The 16430-nt window shown below is 49.8% G+C and overlaps 1 long non-coding RNA gene across 1 annotated transcript; it reads right to left on the reverse strand.

Annotated features, from left to right (window-relative positions):
* Positions 1 to 3251: 3251 nt before the first annotated feature.
* Positions 3252 to 4847, reverse strand: LOC140581497 (uncharacterized). Its single transcript, XR_011984580.1, has 3 exons — positions 4731 to 4847; positions 4542 to 4638; positions 3252 to 4285 (listed from the first exon to the last, which is right to left on the reverse strand). It is a non-coding gene; the product is annotated as an uncharacterized lncRNA (long non-coding RNA).
* Between the last annotated feature and the right edge of the window lie 11583 nt (positions 4848 to 16430).

Below are 16430 nucleotides of genomic sequence, written 5' to 3' on the forward strand. Positions count from 1 at the left end.
CTGCTTCAGCATCCAATATGTTTTCTTTGTCATATTTGAAATTAAACATGGCTTTTTGTGATTTGCAAATCATTTTGCATTCTGTTTTTATTCACATCTTACACAGCATCTCAACATTTATGGAAACAGGGTTGTATATAAATCATTTCAGTTCATTAATTTTAATATGCTTCCTGCTGTAAAATGATTAGAAATAAGTAATATGTGTTTGCTAGCCAGGTTTAATAAGCAGGTTTGTGAGGGAATGGGGGGTATATTAGAGTAATGCTAGATGCTTTTGGAAAAACAAGTATGTCAGCAACTGACAAAGACAATGAATTGTGGTTCTGGGTGTGTTGGAGATGCCCCCCCATGACGTCAGGTTCAGGTGAACTAGTGATTCTATGATTCGACAATGTGATCGGCACATGCTGTGTGTGTGTGTATTACGCTGGATGACATACGTGTGTATCGGTGTCCCGTCACACGCTGGAGTGCAGCGCCTTACGTCCTCTGTCATCTGGAACAAAATAAATATGAGTCAGACCAATAACAAAGTAATCAGGCACACCTCTAATCCTCGACAATATCCAATGGCTAGATGTTAGTTTAGTATACTAAGCGACTCGGGGATGCTTTATACGAATTCGTAATTAAAAGCTTAGCATCTCATATCGATAACAAAGCAACTGTGATCAAAAGATTAATTATTCATTCTTTGTTAATGAGACCGCGAACTTAAGAAGTTCGTGAAAGCCATTCCCAGTAATAATGCTGTTTTAATGTTAGAAGCGTGGTACTGGTAGCCTACTAATATTATAAATAATAATTTCAGTGATTTGCTGAGCTTTTGAATTAGTCTTTTTTCGCGTGCAATCGAGCATGTTTTATGTCGATGAGCTAAGGATGAATTACAGCCGGTGCTGGATGAGATGTGAGCACTGACACTGCCGCTGCCCCGTGGTGGGAGACGCGCTCAGGTCATCCATGTCTGCAGTATCTAACCAGCGATGCTGCCGCTTCTTCTAAGAAAAAAGCCAGACGTTTCCTGCAGTAAGAATCGCGCTTCCTGCGCCCCACCATGTGTTGCACTATCAAAGGTGATAATCGCCCCCCTCCTTTTCATATCTAACGAGCTTTCGCCAAAATGTAGAGGCAGCCAAAGTCACTCCCCAGGAGAAACAGCACGCCTCCCCCGCGTCCCCCCTCGCCTGAGAGACGGGCTTTTCCTCTGCCGTAAGCCGGTCAGAAGCACCAAAATAATCATGAAAGGTGTTCAAATGACTGGATCTTCTGAGTTCAGCTTCATTATAAGGAAGTGGTGCCTGTTTGATGGGAGAAATGTCACCAAACGGGTGGACCTGGGGTCTGGCCGCACGGGCATCACCTGCTCCGGCTGGAGTGACACTTGCCCACGACGCAGACGGTGGAGCCCTCATTGTAGCTTATTTATTACATATGGTCATTCTTAACGCCCCCATCAAACGCACGAGACGTTCGGTCAGTCCTCATGGTCACAAGCACGCAATGCTACGACGTTTTACTGTCTTACGTATTTTGTTCCGAATTAAATCTGAGATGCTTTAATTATTATGTCCGGTTTTATCCATAACTGTTTTGAGAAAGTACAACATGAAATTATGAAATTCCGGCTCCCAAGAAATCGCATTTTAAATTATATGAAATTTTATCTCCCATTTACTCAAGCAGCGTGGATTATTTTGAAATTTGTCTCGATACACTTTAGCTGAATTTGACGTCAATGTCAGATAGTTTCCATCCATCAGTTTCCCGCCGCTGATCCCGTGTCTTTATGACTTCGTTGAGGGTAACTTTTAATTTCCTGAATACATTGAATCTCCTGGATAATTCACACTTAAAAACACTCTCTTAAATATGTATATGCAATGTATACAGTATCTGCTTTGCTGTTTTAGGAGCAACCGCGTGCAGCTGCTCCCCCCAGTGGCCGAATGTTGGAACCGGGCGAAGTTCATAAGCATTGCAGAATATTGCCCAGGTCGTATCACTTCTGATAAGCGTGTGTGGATCAGACTTACCAGTGCCTTCCTTATATGCATATAATCTACAGCATTTTTACTATTCATTTTAAAACTGTGGGCGTTGTTTCGGTGCATTTACTGCATTAGCACTACAGCGATGGTTCTGTAGTTATGCATCTTAAAACCAAAAGGGATAACGAGCAAAACTAAATGACAAACAAATTAAAGCAGAACCCGTTTTTCTTTGTATGGCTCATTGTGTGGTAAGGCAGGATGTTTGTAATAATGTAGTGGTGATGGCATTAATTATGTCCGCCTGTTTTTCTGGGCTGGATCTGGACGGCCCCGTTCCTGCTGACGTTACGGTTGTTGCTTGGTCTCTCACCCGTCACTGCCTGAATGACAGGCGGGGACCGTCACATAATGCAGAGACATCGCCGCATAGGCACGCTAATCACTGGAATAAGAAGCATTGTTTTGATTAACGGAAACATTAGTCAGCTTTTGGGCCCACCCTCTACTCAGTTATATAGGATGATTTTACACTCTTAAGGGTACAACACCAACTCTCCTTTTGGGATTTGAACTCATCTATTTGTTTGACCATTATGGGTTTTGCATTCACGGACAATGTTGCCCCATAGGGAGATAGATCTCAGCTCTACTGCCAACGTTATAAATACCGTGCCGTTGCTCCTCCCCCGTCCACGGCGAGACAAAGGATGTCGGTGGAAACAAGCAGCTGTTTTTCAGACGGCAGTGCCACCCTGTCGCACGAGAGGGCGCTAGAGAGCAACAAAACACTGAAACCTAATTACTACGAAGAATACGCGCTCCTAAAACAATACATATTGTAAGTTTAAACCATAAAAGTAAAACAGCACAAATAAAGTAATTAGTGGGTTTTCCAGGCCTTTGTGGATGCAAGCATAGTAATTATCGCCAACGGCATGAAATAGTGAGATGTTTTGCTTAAGTTTAACTTGTAATAAGTTTTGCTGCAACATCCATAGCAGTCATTGGCCCTGACTGGCGAATTATACGCCTTCTCTCCCTAGCAACTGCTAAATATAGCAAGTGAACAGAACTGTTGTGGAATTTAATAAATCAAAAAGTAAATTCCAGCATAATAAATTTATTGGTAGGTGGAGTACAAGGTCAGAGAACACCTTCCTCTCTCTCGGGCTTTTATAAAATTGCAACTCAAACAAAAGCGACACAGTGCAAGAAATATCTGTATTTTATTATGTTATTTTAATATTCCCAAGTTCCACTGTCTAAGAGCCAAAGTCAGCTTGGCTGAAATAGGCTGCACACAAGAGAGCCGATCTGTCTAGCTACATATGTGAATAAACACACAATTTATATATTTTTTTTACACCTGCAATCATCTTGATTTTTCACTTGGAAGACTGACAGCTAATGAGCTACATGACCCTTCAGATCGATGGCCAGAAGCTTGACCAAGAGCGGTGCTTGATCCAGCTCTTGTCCTCCAGGGATGACCCTATATCTTTGGACATTGCCCGTGCCTGGAAATAATTGGTCCGTGCTCTTCTATTATGCATCAGTGTCTGCAGGCGATATATCTTGTTCGCTAATTAGCGCACCTTCCTTGAGGCGCTGATGAGGTTGGAGGATGTTCGGGCAGGCAGCTGGCAGAGTCGCATACTCTGTGCAATTCTAGCGACATGGGCCTGTTTGGGGGGGGGGGGGTGGACGTCTCCACCCTTCCGTACACCAGGTGTGGGGTTTAGCAGACAGCTCACTGGGTTGTGCACACTTCTCTGTGCGAATCCTGTACAGCAACCCACCATGGCTCAGCTGCCACAGTTTACCAGACTGAGCCCTCCAGGGGGCGATGTTCTCAGCAGACTGGCCTTATGTGGGCTGGATAATCAGGTTGAACGCAGTGGCTCTCAGCATAAGAGTACATGTGCATTCCTTTCAGTCTGCAAGCTCCAGGTTCCTGTTTAATGTGTGACTTTATATGTGTGTGTGTGTGCTGCAGACAGATGGGTAGATACATGGAAAAGCCGCTAGACTCAGGCATGGGTAGGGAGTGTCCAGTTGTGATGATGTAGAAACCATCTACCCAGAAGCCTACTTGTGTCACAGTGGCCCTTCAGGGTCATATGAAACATTCCCAGGCTCTGCTTACATATCAGACAGAGATGAGTTTGGCTGGTCGAGGTGGATGAATGAATCTGGCCGGTCCAGGTGGAATGAGTGTGAGAAGGTGTTACATGAGGAGCACGGCCAGGCCTCCGGACCACTGGCAGGAAGACGGAAGGGGCGGGTGGCTTCAGGAAATGGAGAAATCAAAGCCGTTTTATTGGATGCCTCCGAGGCCGGCGCTGGTCCGCTGAGAGTATTTCGCCAAACGCGCGCGTGCGAAACCGCCAGCCACCGTGTGAACATCGGGATTCCGTCTCCGCGGCGGGAAAGGTGATGAATTGTACCCGTTTAGCCCTAAGTCTTAAAGTCGTCACAGCCTCCTGGTTTATTAAGACATGGGAGAAGCTAGAAAACAGAGGCGCGAGGTGGCGGTACCTGCACCTGATTGCCTTCCGGAGACCCGGCTCGCGCCTTGATCGTGCTCCGGCCGCTTGCGACGGCACGTCTGACACAGCTCAGCTACCTGCAGGAAACCTGACTAATAAATGGAAAGAACCAACTTGAGATACTGGGGTCTGCTGTTTGCATTGGAGCGAGAAGTAAGCGCACTAGTCGTCCGAATGAGATTACCCAGGCGTCGGGCCAGGGCGAATTGGGCCGACCGAAGCAGAAGCGGTGGTCTGCTGCCAGCAGCTACTCCCTGAAAGGTTTTCCATGGCGGTGACCGCACGTATTCACGGGACGGGCGAAGTTCGTGCGCGGTGTGGGGGGGGGAAGGTTCATTTGCATACTTAAAAAGAGTGAAAACTGTGAATAGAATTCCAGGGTGTCAATGTGGTGTCAGGCTCATTGTCTTGGAGAATCTTCTGTGTGTTTTTTGTTCGTGTCAGAGTCTTTTGCAGCTCAGTCTTTATAAGTTCTGCAATTTAATTTATCTGGCACGTTCTGGTTGTTAGGCTCAATTCTCGGCGGGTACGGAGGCTTTGTTATAATTTAGCCAATAGGGGGAGACAAAACATCACAAGTTAATGAACTCGCTCCCCATAGTAATCAATATTCCCAGAGTCTCTCATTAAACATCTGAATAATCAACTGTGATGGCATATGCATTGTTTTTGGGCCAAAAGGAAATTAAGAAGGGCCTGTGTTGTTCTAACCGAGGAAGGGAGAATTAAACACCAGGGATAGGCAGGGATTTTGCAGGTTTTAAAGTAACCTTTCAGCTGAGGAAACACTCCGCTCTGTAAAAGCAGTGTGAACCTCTGTGGCTTCTACCATTAAAAAATACACTGTGGGGACACTGGTGGCATGTCAAAGAATGGGACTTGTTTATGGCGAGATGGCTACGTGCAAAAAAAAAAACGAGTTAAGAGTGAATTGAGGGAGATTTAATGGGGAAAAGTCAGGTGAGAGGAAATGAAAGAAAAGTTAATCAGAAAATGTCGTTAAAAAAAGACACAACAGCAAGAAAGGGCGGGATGGGGAATGGAAGGTGTCATGCTGTCAAAGTAATTCAACTAATTAAAGTGACATTGCAGGGTGGGGGCTTTACTGCAGCCCCCCAGTACCCAGTGTGAGACTGGGAGCGGCTCAGCTGGTTAGGCTGCTGTGCCTGTAACCAGAAGGTCCATAGTACAGGTCCTGGGAGTGACAGTCGCCTCTCTGTTGGCCCCTTGAGCAAGGCCCTTACTCCCCGGTCTGCCCGACCCTGCTCTCTCAAAAAAATGTCTCGCTTTGAATAGACATGTCTGCTAAATTAATGTGCAATTTAGGCGGCTTGGAGTGGGTGAGCGTTCTGGATGGGGAGTCTGAGTAGAGGTGATTCCTGCTGTAAATGTGCAAAAATGTAATCAGAAAAAATGCGCTTCATGTGAAGACGACGATCGTTAGTTTGTCCCGACCTGACTCTCGCGCTTGGCGCTGCCAGGCGGCGGAAAATAATGATTATCTAACAGGCATAATTGTCTTTGTGCGGGAGGTTACACTAACAGACGGCCATATCTGTTAACATGGATGTGATATCCTCTGAAACCAAATGCACCCCGTGAAGGTCACGACAAGTATCAGGTGATGAAGCATAGTCATGATGGAAAGGGGGGGGGGGGGGGTCCGAGAGTGGCGACGTGGCCCCCTGACATGCATATGTATGGGGGGCCCGAGCCGGCAGTGTGCTCAAGGCAGTCGCCTCCTCGCTGACTCAGGCCTCTGGTTTCAGTCCCCATGAAAACATGCAAAAGCTGCCACGGCCAGTCTGGCCCGATCCGGACCCGGATCATCTTACCCACGGTCCCGGCCCGCGTGAGCGAGGGCCGTCTCTGCTTGTACCCGGAGCAGATGGTAGCTGCCATGTCTACCGCCACGGGAACACCAAGAACAAAGCGAGCATCAAACCACTGTCATAATTGACAGCCCCCACCCTCCCCCCCCCCCTCGCCATCCTCCAGGTTTAAACGGATTTGAACAAGAAGCTGCATCGACAAACACTGGTTCAGTCAAGACAAGTCAGCTTATTTATCAGGAAGAAGAAGGTTTAACAGGGTCTCCTGCCCCACCCTAGGAGTGCGGGGGGGGGGGGGGGGGATGCAGGATGTTGAGCTGTCCAGTCGGCCTGCCTCACCAGGAGGGTTGACTACACATCTCATTTCTGTAGTAGTGTTGCAGAAACGCTTGAAAGACTTTCCCGCATATCGCTTTATAATCTGTCATGTGAGTGTTATATAACACAGAACAGCGTAAACAGCCCCTTTTATTTATCACTTTCTCCTGAGTTTTCCTGCTTTGGGGCACAAAATCTGGATATAACTCTGATCATATGAGGCACCTGGACTTACAGATTACCCACTAATACGCAGGTGTGTATGTTACTCAAGGGCTAAGCTAAATTCTTTTAATGGGAAGTTCTTGCGTTACCGCAAACAGCCACTAAGTGGGGATATTTCATGCAAAGTGAGCCGGGTCTTACGAAAGTGCTGTTTACCCTGCTTGGCATTGTGCAGATTTACACGTCGCTTCACTCATTTATTCTGCTTTTAACAGTAAGCTGCAACTGCAACATTTTGAATCATCCAAGTTCCGCGTTCGTTTTGTACAATAGATCAGAGCATTAAGTTTAATATCTCGAAACCTGAGGTAAGCTAAGTATTTCTCACCTAAAAGGCTTTGGGTGTCAGGGATTGGGGCTGCATGAAACAGCAGCTGTTTTATACAAGACAGCCGACGGGGGAATAAGAGAAAATGAGCGATCTGAGGCCTGAAATGTGGGCCTTTTTCTTGGCTGGTGTGGCTCTGTTCCCAGTATCCTGCTTTTCCATTCATTACGGAAGCAGCACTTCACCTGTCCTCCAGATTACCTTTTTAATGACGGGATGGTATCAGCATCATTCAGCCAGACGGATGGGATGCGTACTAGGAGTGGAAGTGGATGGTGTTTCAAATCCATCCAACCATCTACCCTTCTGCTGAGGGTAGGGGGTGTGGCCAGCTGCCTATCCCAGGCGGCAGAGGGTGTGAGGTTGAAGGCACCCTGGACAGGATGCCATTTCAGATCCATGTTCTCAGTTCCCTGGAAGTGGATATGTCTCCTCAGCCTCAAGCATGGTGCTGCACTTGAAGGACCTCGAGGAGCATCCTGGTCTGGTTCAGAGGCAGGTGAGGATGAGCGGGAAGATGACACAAGTTTTCGCTAACGTGAGACGGTTCCTCCAGTAGCCTCACGATGGCATCTTGGTTCCTGGCCGCTACTGCTGCCTCGCGGATGCCTATTCAATCAGCTCAATAGTCTCCCAGTTATTTCCCATTCTGCGTTTTCATATTTGTTATGAGAAGAAGAAATTCAAATGAGTGTTGGAGGAGATGTTGGGATGCCTAATTACACGGCATCCTTTAAAACAGTGTTCTTATTGTGGTCTGTGGGGACCCCCGACGGTCTATGTTTGTGCTTCCTCCTAAGGAGCTGGGCGGCAGCAAAAAGTGGACTATAGGGGTCTCCAAGGCAGCCCCAGGCAGGGGGAATGAGGCAGCCCCAGGCAGGGGGAATGAGGCAGCCCCGGGCGGGAGAGTGAGGCAGCCCCGGGCGGGGGAGTGAGGCAGCCCCGGGCAGGGGGAGTGAGGCAGCCCCGGGCAGGGGGAGTGAGGCGGCCCCAGGCAGGGGGAGTGAGGCGGCCCCAGGCAGGGGGAGTGAGGCAGCCCCGGGCGGGGGAGTGAGGCAGCCCCAGGCGGGGGAGTGAGGCAGCCCCAGGCAGGGGGAGTGAGGCAGGCCCAACCAAAGCCTCAAAATCAACCATACTATATCTTCAACTGATGACTCCAAAAAGGTGCCTCCAAAAAGGCTGATTTATGCAGTTCTGGTTTAACAAACTTTCTGTCCGACTAGACAGGGTCCTGCCAGATCAATTGCTGAGTAATCCCAAACCTGGAAGCCCTCTCCACCTATTGGAGGGGGGTCTTCATGTGGTCAGGACTAAACTCTACCGACTGGTTTAACCCAACTTCTGTTGGTTGGTTTGTTGGTTCTCGTTGGGTTAAACTAGTCAGTGATCGATTGTTCCCGCTAATCCGAATTGGGTCAAATTACAAATAAGTATTGGGCTTAACACAGATGTTGTAGCAGAAACTGTCATAATGGGACCAGTTTTTAGCTAACCGAACAGCTCAAGTGTGACCAAAGCGTTGAGCATATTTGCTTCAAATAAAAATTGCATGAATGCAGATGCACTCCCAGCACTGTGATGAGGATTTAGTCAGAGGGAGTCAGGATTATAGTCAGCAGGAGTGAGAGGCAATGTGTATTAACTCTTTTTGAACACTTTTGAGGTATTCTCCTTAATAGACTGTCTTTGATTGGTCTGGAGCTAATGGAAGATCTGGTCCTACTTGGGTTTGGACCCCCCGCCTTGCCTTCCAGACTCTCTCGGTCAGACTTGCATCCACGCCACACCAGACTAGGGCCCTGTTTCATAAAGCAGGATTGCCTGGAACTCTCTCCTCCGCGGGGCTCTTTGGAGCTCCACCCCAACATCTACAGCCATGGCTGGCCACATACACACACACACACACACACACACACACACACACACGTCTAAGTAATAGCGAATATATATTCTAATAAACCTCTATCCAGGGCCATCCATCCATCCATCTATCCATTTTCCTGTATGGCCATGGTGATCTTCCGTGAGTTCCAGAACAAACTGGAGCCTTCTGCTGAAATTCACTGGAGTATGTATTAGGTACAAGCATCTACCGTTTGCATTATTGCTTGAAAGATAAACATGAAATGTCAAGCGTTATGTCTAAAGTAATTCCGGCTGTGTCTGGAAGGTCAGCAGACCTGGCCTTCAGCCGATGGAGACGCTCTCCTTCTATGTGAGAAAGCAAAGCTGTGATGAGTGGTCAGTTCCCCGGCGTGGTGTCTCTGCACGTGAGAGAGTGGGTCGAGAAGGGTCGCCATATCCCAGATAACCTTACCGCCAGGACACGTCTGTCGTTGGGTACAGTAACCCTCTGTGCCCTGCCTCTGGCTCCATTTCACCACCCTAAAGGGAGGCGACGGTATCGCTTACAAGAGTCCTTCCTGGTCAGTGTGGACCAGGACGACTCGGGACGTAGATGCTCCTTCGCTGCGCATGGAGCATGACTCGCGACGCCTTATGAGGACATTACTCCCGTTAACGAGGAACGGGCTTATCGACACACGACGGATGAAAAGAAACAGGGTCAGGTGTCCATCATGGAGTCATCACGCATGTCTTGAGCAGGGTGGCGGTGGCACGGCGGGGGCAGCATGTCTCCGGGGGAAACCGACACCTTCATCAGAGGTGACCGGACATGCCGCCTGCTACCCATCAGTCACCGCTTCATCCCCATGTGCGTCATCTACACGCAGATGTCACGTTGGAGTCAAACAAATACTGCAGGTCAATTTGGGCTTCCAGGGTCCCTTGTACTGTTATCTGCCTCCTCCCTCTATCCCCCCCCCCTCCCCCACACCTCTCTCTTTCCTTGGCTGTGAGCAAAAGGGGGGCGATTAATCAGCGAGAGGGTGCTTGATGAAGTTCTGTCGTTATTGCACCCCGGTACAGCAACACCTTTTGTTGTCCTCATCAGTCATTTGCTGGGGGGGGGCAACATCAATTATGCAAATGAGCATGCCGGCAAGCCCACTATCCCCCCCTGCCAATGGCCGCATTCGTCGCCATTGTTTGTGGGTTTAATCGTTAAGCATTACTGAGCTTGCCTTCGTTTCCGTGTTCTGCGGCTTAGTGTCCGTTTCGGGAGCCTTCTCCATGTGTTCCTCCCTGCTGACCGTGCCAAGAAGGCACCTCGATCAGCACCGCTGGCATTCAGAGGCCACGTGGTCTCCCCCGGTTTAATAATTCTCCAGTAAGCCCCCCCCCCCCCGTTCTCAGGCGGAGGGCTCTGGGAGGCGAGACAAGGCGAGGTGGGCGCGCTCGGTTTAATGAGCCGAAATTGAATTCGAGTTTGTTTGGAATTGACTTCAATTAAGCAGAGCCTTAATGATAAATTAATCCCTCTTTCTTTAATGGCAGGAATTTATTTATTATTTTCGAAGACCGTCTGCGGCAACCGGATGACAAGGCCCAGCTGGATCGGCCTGAATTCCGGCAAGTTCCCCCCCGACCCAAGAACCTGAATGAGCTTCTGTGTGGAAGGTGCCGGATCCTGTGCAGGTTCCGGGGCTTGTCCCCGTTCATTAGGGCTGCCAGCCGTCTCCTGCGAAGCCTGTAAACCGGCAATTTGAATATTGTCAGGCATCTGAGATAGTGTTAATCCTTTTCTACCAGCTCCTAATTAAACATGCATTTCAGGGTTTAAAAGCGTGTGAAATCTGCAGGGCGGGAGGATTGAGAGGGATGGTAACCGCCTTTTCCTTCAGAATGATTAAAGAAATCAACAGACATTTTTTTCCAGCCTTGTTTGGTGCTGCTCCTGCCGGTCACGGATCACCGGAGACACGTGGTGGCCTCCGTGTAGCGTGTGGCGTGTAGCGTGTGGCGTGTAGCGTGTGGCGTGTGACGATGGCTGCCTGCCTTTATGGTGAGTGGCAGAGGTCCCTTCTCAGGAGAGGAAAATCCATAATCGGCCTTCTGTCAGGCAGCCGTCAACGAGATGGGGCGCCTGGCACCCCCTGGTGGTTAGTGGAAGTCATGTACAGTGCATATAATTCACCATTACGGACAATAATCACCTGCACCTGGGACCCCTGTCTTTTGAGGGGGGCGAAGTGTATGGTGTACTGAGTTCTGTGGAGGTTGGCAAAGCTGACAGGTCTGGGGGGGGGGGGTTTCAGTGTCACCCGAGCCTTTTTGCGCTGGGGGTGGGGGGGGGGGAGAGGAGATGGCTGCCTGGAAGATGGGAGCGACCCCTAATTCCCGGCTACCCCCTCCCCAGTGCCCTGTGAGTACAGTGACACCAGCATGCCGGGGGTGGTCAGCTCCCGAGCTCCATCCTGACTGGCCACGGGGCTTCATTAGCTGGCTGCCGCACGGGGCCCTCGGGCCGCTAACGAGACAGGCCGTCCGGGCCCCAGGACATGCAAATAATGAGTTAATGCCAGGCCACGGCATTAGAGTCATTAACAGGGCTCACGTCAAGGGCTGTCAGCGTCACGCGGCACACAGAGGGCGAGGCCCCTGCCTTCTGGAAGCTTCCACTGCTGAGCTGCGCCCCCTTTAGGCGACCACGTGAAAACGTGTGCAGACGCCGTCCTTCTGACTTCTTAGAGGCGTTTTCAGGATGTACTCGGACCCCCCACCCCCGCCTCAGGTTTACCACACATGGGGAGCCTATTTCAGCCTCTGGGACCCACGTCGACCCGTCCCTGGGGGGGGGTGCTGGCATGTCCAGAGGCCTCATTAATTAGCATTGACTTACTGCCAGAAGAAGAGTCTAGCCTGGATTCTTGGTCACCCCCCCCCCCATCATGAATGTTTGTATCTTGTGGGTGTAATTTGCATGTATTCATGTACTTGAGGGTAGGAACCTGCACTTGAATCTGATAGAGTGTACAGATGCTCCGCCCCCCCCCCTACAGACAAAAGCAGACTAGTGTCCTTAGGGGCGTTTGCTCTGTGTCCCGAGTGTGTCAATGGGCATTTATGGTCCGGCTGGGGGGTCCCATGGGTCTGAGGCCGTAACATTGGCCCTGGGCTCTTGTTCCCCCCCCCCCCTTTTTGAGGGGGCTTTAAGATGCCACACCCACCTGCATTAGATGCTGTTTATAAGATGATGCCGTTGTTTCCAAATGGGGAAGCATCAGTAGCATGGAGACTCACGCATCTACAAATCAGAGTGACTCACATGGCAACCCCCCCCCTCCCCAAAAAAAGCTGGTTAATTAATTCCACTGGCAGAAAGGTCTCCTTCGTAATACTAAGTACCATTAGCATAATGAACATGGGCCAAGTCGCCACTGTCTGGCGGCCATGACGGTGCCGCGTTCTGTCGTCGCCAAAATGGAAGGCGGACCTGAACAGCACCCCTGCACTAGACCCCCCCCCCCCATTGCCAGATATTTGCGTGAGGGTTTGCAGGTCTATATCTCGACATCGTTAGCCAGCTCATGCTTTTCGGGGGGGGGGGGGAGGAGGTTACGTAGCTCTGATTTCTGTGAAAGCAGCCTGAGGGCAGAGTAGTTCACCAAAGGTAATGATTAGAAAGCCTTGTGTCTGGTGTCAGGTGACTAATAACAGGGCGTCCTGACCCGGCCGTCGCGTTTCGGGGTGGGGGGGGCACGGCTGACTAGCAACCGGAGCCCCGCTGTGCCTGCAGGTTATTGGTGGGGGGGTTAATGTGGACAAGGGTGCCTGAAGGGCGGACGGCGAGCCCAAACCCTCAGGCAGAATGCCCTTTAGCGCCCCCTGCTGCTCATCTGGGCACATGGCACTGTCCCCTCTCAGGTTCACAGGCTCCTGGTCATTAGCAGATGCCTGTCAGGAGCCACCTCCCCCCCCCCTCATCATCTAAGCCTGCTTAGGCACTGCCCTGAGGTGGACTGCTGTTTTTCCCAGTAAGGGGATGTCAGGGGCCCCCAGAAAGGTGGGGGGACTTCAGGGAGCCCAGCCAGGATGGCATCGTCAGTGCAGTTTGTATGTCTCTGGCACACTGTTCCGGACCCTTCCGTGTCTGTAGGTGGGTCATCCAGCTGGGCGCTGTTTGTGTCCCCTAAAAAGCAGAAGAGGAGAACGCAATCTGACTCCCAGATGGCCAGTTTCCCCATTTCTTGTAATCGCCGCTGCCCCCCGCCCCCCCCCCCCCAGCCCCAGCATGTCTCCTTCCCACATTCCTGCTTGTAGATGTGCGGCTACCAGGTTAATTCTTTCCCTTTGGGCTCTGCCCCCCAGACAGCTGATGTCACATGGTAAGAAGTGACCCCGCCCCCCTGTCAGTGAATGCACCTCCCATTGGTCACTCCGCTCTCTGCCCCTCCCTCCATTCTTAACCCGAAAGCTTAAGCAGACACAAAAGCCGACTCAAGGATCTGATCCCGGAACAGCAGATCAAAAGCCAGGCTAAATAAAACGACGGTCGACAAAGTAAATGATGTATTTAGAGACGAGATTGCCTGCGCTTGCTTGTTAAACTATTATGTGACTATGGGCTGATTATAGGACTGTCTTATGATAATCCATTGATGTTGTTGTTATGGCTGCAGACGCTGGTGGAGATAAATTTGCAGCTGGACCCGCAGTCCTGACGATCCCGTCTCTGCTGGGCCGCGGGGACTGAGCCGGATGGGTAGTAATTATGCTCTGATGCTGAGATGGCTTGGCAGGGGAGTTTTGGAACGCAACGATGCTTCCCTGTCGGCATGGCAACAGTGCAAGGCCGCCTGTGCTAAACATCGACCCCCCCCCCCCCTTCCAGACACAAGATGGCGTCCCTGTCTGCATGAAGCTGCCATGCCAATCATACGCAAGGGCGTACAGGGGGGCTGAGACCCCCCATACTTCGCTCGTCACCCTCCCCTGGCCAATAGTGTATCTGCAGCTGACTGACCCTGAGGAAGTGGGCGGGGCTACTGGCCCGGGGAAGGAGGGGCTGCGATGCGTAACTTAAGGTGCCCCCCCCCCCCCCCCCCAAAAAAAAAAAAAAAAAATACTGAGGAAAATAACACTCAGACTGGGGGCGGGGGGGGACACTGAGTGAGCCTCCAATATCGGAGCCATTAGCACCCAATGAAAGGGAGGGGGAGTGCAATGGCAGCAATTCTCAGACCCGGAAAGCTCTCTATTAGCATGACAGCTGACAGGCAGGACTGTTAATTCTGGGGTCAGATTGCCTCCTCTTCTACTTTTAAGGGGACACAATGGCAGCTAGTCCCGACGCCCCCCCCCCCCACCCACCCGTTAAGGGAACGCGGTTGGCTTACGCCGAACACGGCTGGCAACACACAATTCTGCCTGTCCCATTAAAGCACCTCGGAATGCGCCGGAAGGTGAGGAGGGGGGCTCCTCCATTGATTGAGCGCAGGAATACTTACTTCAAAGTGGTTCTCAGAGTTTTAACATTAATAGTAGCAGTGAAAAGTTCATATGTGACAGCACTACGTTAATCTAGAACTAGTTATGAGGCCGCAGAAATCACATAGATTATCTCTGAGAGTGAGTGCAGCAGACCTTTTGGAAGTCTGCAAGGAGGCAGCGTGTGATTTTGATCTTTGAGAATATAAATGTGCAATTTAGGACGAGCAGCCTGGGAAATGTGTCTCTCACAAAGCGAGATTATGTGCACTTACAAAAGGCGGACTTTTAAAAGTTTCCCAAGTTGTCGTGAAGTATGACTAACTCTTTAAAGAGCAGGTTCTTCTTCGGTAGGTTTTCACAGTCCTCATATGACGGGAACAGCAAAGTCATGTGATCAGGGATGGGCGTGTCTCTGGGGGCCCACGTCAAAAACTCACCTTGGGGTAACCGCCAACAGAGCCAGTGTAGTGACTGTTTGTGGCCAAACAGAGGGCCTCATGCAGATGCTTGGTTTGGCTGGTGGTAAACATGGCCGCTGCATTTGGTAGTAACATTACATTTTAATCGTAACAGCAACCGGTCATAGCAATTAATCTGTCAATAGAGAGCCCCCCCCCCCCCACCCCCGAGTCACAAATGTGGGTTGCAAGTCTCTGACATTTTTATTTCCGGGATCCTGAGCTGCAAAGGTTGGGGACCTATGAGAGAGTGACCCACGTTCATATTAATGGGGGGAGGGGGGGGGCATTTGGTTGTTTCAGAATATGGCAAAGTCAGCTGATGACCTCCTTCCTTACATTAGTGATTTCTTTTGATCTCGCTCTCAGGAAGCTCACACCTACTCTCACCCCCCCCCTACCCCTAACTGACTAATTGGCATCTTTGTTTTGTGAGGTAGTGTGGCTGAGTGGTCTAAGGTGCTGGATTAAGGTTTTAGTCTCTTTGGGGGCATGGGTTCGAATCCCACTGCTAGCAGTTGTTTTGGGGTCTGGCTCAGCACCAATTCGAGTGGCAAGATTGGCAGAGCGACGCCAACCTTGGATCTGTTAAAATAAATTAAAATGTTTCCTTGTGTTTTTTCATTCCTGTCCACATTTTGATTAATCCCATCTCTGCTTCTATCCCCCCATTCATTCCCATTCCCACATGATTATGGTTTTATATACATGATGGTCCTGGGTCTCAGCTAGATGATATAGATTCATATTTCATTCAGGCCTGAAACACTGGCGCCCCGTTTGGTTATTGAGAGTTAACATCTGTGTTACTCACACAACAGAAAGCCGTTCATCTGAGTTTCAGGGAACTGATTCGATAAAACCAATCAATCCTTCCGCCGAAAAAGTAAAAGAAGGGTCACTTAAAAATGTTACATAAAGGTTAATATATTAATATATTCGTTTGTAAACTTTGAAGACCGGCGTGGGTGTCATTCTCAGAATACGCTTCCACTGGCCAAACGACCGGCATATCCTAGGATTATTATTTGGTTGTTTTTGCATTGTTTATTTGTTTGTTTGTTTGTTTGTTTATCCCATCAGCTAATTCATTTAAGAAGCCGCCACCGAATCAGAGCTTAGAGTACCAGAACCAGAGAGATGCCCCCCCCCCACACAGACACAGGCACACACACACACACACACACTAACACTGACACACACATATACAGACTCACACAAAAACACTGACAAACACACACACGGATACAAATAACAATTTAGCAATCCAAATGTAACAGTGGTCATCTCCCCCTGGAAGGTGGGGTCTTATCTGACTAATTACAACAAGAGCTGTTGCCCTAGATACCAAGACCTGGGTGAGGATCCGACTCAAACCTAAACACTTA

Source organism: Paramormyrops kingsleyae, chromosome 21 (assembly GCF_048594095.1).
Source record: "Paramormyrops kingsleyae isolate MSU_618 chromosome 21, PKINGS_0.4, whole genome shotgun sequence".
In the NCBI taxonomy this organism is placed as follows: Eukaryota; Metazoa; Chordata; class Actinopteri; order Osteoglossiformes; family Mormyridae; genus Paramormyrops; species Paramormyrops kingsleyae.